The sequence below is a fragment of the Phacochoerus africanus genome, chromosome 4, assembly GCF_016906955.1.
Source record: "Phacochoerus africanus isolate WHEZ1 chromosome 4, ROS_Pafr_v1, whole genome shotgun sequence".
In the NCBI taxonomy this organism is placed as follows: Eukaryota; Metazoa; Chordata; class Mammalia; order Artiodactyla; family Suidae; genus Phacochoerus; species Phacochoerus africanus.
In genome coordinates, this window is record NC_062547.1 from 42,529,159 (window position 1) to 42,533,061 (window position 3,903).

Below are 3,903 nucleotides of genomic sequence, written 5' to 3' on the forward strand. Positions count from 1 at the left end.
CAGGCACTCTATATAAAGATCGTTACATATGTTTTCTTATTTAACTCTGAAAGTATCTCAAAAGGTACTTGTTACCATTTTACAGATAGGGAATGAAGATTCAAAGTGGTTAAATAACTTGGCCAAAGTTACGTAGATAGTAAGTAGCTGACCCAGGGTTTGAATCCAGGCTGCCTGACCCTAAAGCATGTTCTTTTAATCCCTATATTATACTCGCATCCTGTAGGTGCATGTGGGCCAGATGGTGAAGGGCCATACATATCCTGTGGGATAGATACCTGGGATATCTGCTTATCTCTGCCCCCTTCTCTGAGAATTGTCCCTGAGCTATCTGCATTCTTCCTCCAGTTATAGTGTATGGTTGATTCCTGATCCAGGCTGGGCAAATCCCACTGATCCAGGAGCATTGGACTCTAAAGATCATGTCACTTACAAGGCTGAGGAGCAGCCATATTATGGGGCAGACAATCATGTTTATTGTCTGCTATGTGCCAGGTATTGTTCTACATACTAGGAAGCAGCAGTGAACTAAACAGACAATCTGTATACCAGAAGTATTGTAGTAAACAAAGACAAGACTCTTGCCAAAGGGAGCTTGTATTGTAGTCTTGTGTAGAATAAGAGGAGGAAGCTGGTCTGCATAGAGGGGGTCATGCAGCCTGTAGCAGATTAGATCAGTGTTGTCAGTTCTTCACTCCTGTGTATCTGTTCTTTTGCCATGGCTTCTTTTTTTTTTTTTGTCTTTTTGCTATTTCTTGGGCTGCTCCCTAGGCATATAGAGGTTCCCAGGCTAGGCGTCAAATCGGAGGAGCTGTAGCCACCGGCCTATGCCAGAGCCACAGCAAGGCGGGATCCGAGCAACCTACACCACACAGCTCATGGCAACACCAGATTCCCAACCCACTGAGCAAGGGCAGAGATCGAACCCGCAACCTCATGGTTCCTAGTTGGATTCTTTAACCACTGCGCCACGATGGGAACTCCTGCCATGGGTTCTTGATAGGTGGATTAGATTTCCCGGTCCTTTGATTTTGAGCTTGACCGAGTCATTTTGCTCCGGCCAGTGGAATGTTAATGAAGTAGATGTCTCAAAATACCATTCTTTTTAAATGCTGAATAGTATTCTGTTATATGTATGCCACATTTTCTTCACCTGTCAGTGGGTATTTAGGTTGCTTCCGTGTCTTGGCTTCGTGAATAAAGCTGCGCTGAACATAACAGTACAGCTATCTCTTCCAGATCCTGATTTCATTTCCTTCGGTTAAATACCCAGGTAGGAGATTGCTGGAGCATTAAGTAATTTAGCTAAGAGAATGGTTAATTCATTCCCCCCACTCTTTTCTCCTGAGATAATGATTTTTTTCTGTCTCTGTCAGCATAAGGCTAATCTGGAACACACTAATCCAGATCGACTTGTCCCAGTATTATTGAGATGTCGCTTTCTATTTGCAAAGAGCGTACACTCTCCATTTGTTGCATTCTGACTAGGTGTGACTAGGTTTATTTTTAATTTTTTTGTGGACCCTCTACCATTTTCTGCAGTAGCAGCACTAATTTATACCCCCAGCAACAGTATACAGGCGTTCCCTTTCCACCACTTCTTCGCCAAAAACTTACCTTTAGTTACCGATGCTTTGCTTTTGTGTGTGTGTGTGTGTGTGTGCGCGCGTGTGTGTGCGTGTGTGTAAATAGCTGGGCTAACTAGTGTGAAGTGGTATCTCATTTTGATTTTGATTTGCATTTCCCCGATTAGTGATGTTTAGTACTTTTTCATACACTTCAACAGTAACCTGTTGGCCATTTGTATATCTTTTTTTGAGAAATGTCAGTTCAATTCCTTTGCCAATTTTTAATCAGGTTACTATTGGAGCTTTTTTGCCTTTGAGTCCCAGGAGTTCCCTATATATTGGCTACTAATGCTTTATCAGATAGATGGTTTGGAAATATTTTTTCTCATTCTATAGGTTGCCTTTAGATTATTTCTTTTGATGTGTAGAAGATTTTTAGTCTGATTTAGTCCCACTGGTCTATTTTTGCCTGTGTTTTTGGTGTCATATTCAAGAAATGATTACCAAAAGTACTGTCAGGAAGCTTTCCTCTATGTTTTATTCTCAGAGTTTTTACAGTCTAGGTTTTATATTTATGTTTTTATCCATTTTGAGTTGATTTTTGTGTATGGTGAAGATAAAGGTTCATTTTCATTCTTCTACATGTAGATAGCCAGTTTTCCCCAACACCCCTCATTGAAGAGACTATCCTTCCAACCCCACAATGTATTCTTGGCACCTCTGTCTTTTTTTTTTTTTTTTTTAGGGCTGTACCCACGGCATACGGGAGTTCCCAGGCTAGGGTCAAGATGGAGCTGCAGCTGCCAGCCTACACCACAGCCACAGCAATGCGGGATCCAAGCCGCATCTGCAGCTTTTAGCAATGCTGGCACCTTAACCCACTGAGTGAGGCCAGGAATTGAACCCACATCCTCATAGATACTAATCAGGTTCTTAACCTACTGAGCCACAACAGGAACTCCTTGACACCTATGTCAAAGATCAGTCGTATGTGCGTGGATTTCTTTCTGGGCGCTCTCGTCTCTTCTATTGGTCTGTAAGTCTGTTTTAAAATAATCCCACTTATAATAACATCAAAGAGAATAAAACACTTAGGAATGAGCTTAACCAAGGAGGTAAAAGACTTGTACACTAAAAACCTGTAAAACACTGACAAAAAGAATTTAAGGGAGACACAGATGGGAAGACATGAATTGATCATGAATTGTAAGAATTGATATTGCTAAATTGGCCATTCTATGCAAATAATCTACTGAGTGAGGCCAGGAATTGAACCCACATCCTCATAGATACTAATCAGGTTTTATCAGTTTCAGTGCAATCCCTATCAAAATCTCAATGATATTTTTATGAAAGTAGAAAAAAAAAATCTTAAAATACGTATAAAACCATAAAAGACTCCAAATAGCTGAAGCAGTTTTGAGCAAAAAGGCACAATTGCATGGCATGATTTCATGATTTCAAAATATATTATGAAGCTTTTTAGGTGTTCTTGAATGAGATTTGGAAAGTCTCAAAACTCTGAAAATTCTGCAACCACATTTATTTTTCCCTAGGGTTTAGCTGCAGTCTTTACTGTATGCCTCTTGTTGCCACTAAATACCTTTCCTTGTGAAATGGTTTTAAATTAACTTTTAAACACCAGCTTTCTCTGTTCCACTGGTAAGGCTACAGTATATATTTATAAAACATTTCTGCTCCCTAGGACACCCAGTTAATTACATACTGAGCTTGTATCAATATTGGGCTTGTTGACCTGCAGACTGTGTAGAAGTTGAAGCCTTACGAGACCATCTGCCAATCCCTGCCTTTGGAAATGCTTTTCTCTGTTACTGTAATGAAATCACTAAAATCATTTCCTGTTTCCAGTCCTTGTTCAGATCTTCTATCTATTGTCAATAAGAGGATATTAAAATACTCAGCAAAGTCCACATACCCTTTTCATCCCAGTCCACGATGTAGCAAGTGGCTTTGTGTTTCAGTGTTGGAAATAATAAATAATGACGTCAAGTCTATTGTAATAAAAGAAGGCTGCTTATTAAACTCTTTCTTTAGCTGCTTTTCCTTTGACATCATGGGATCTGTTTGTAATTACTTTTATGGGTTTTTCCCCTTACCATTCAGGGTTTATATGATTACATGAGAAATTGAAACGTTTTTGGGAATAGCCCCTTCATGGAACTGATAATTTCCTGCTTGGGCAAGCCCGTCGTTCATACAGACTCCAATAATGAGACAGTGGGAGGAAAGGACAAGAAGGTTTCTGTATTCTGGAGGAGTTTGACTTCTTGAAGTATGGGCTTGTTTCCGGAAAGGAGTGTATGTGGAAAGCACA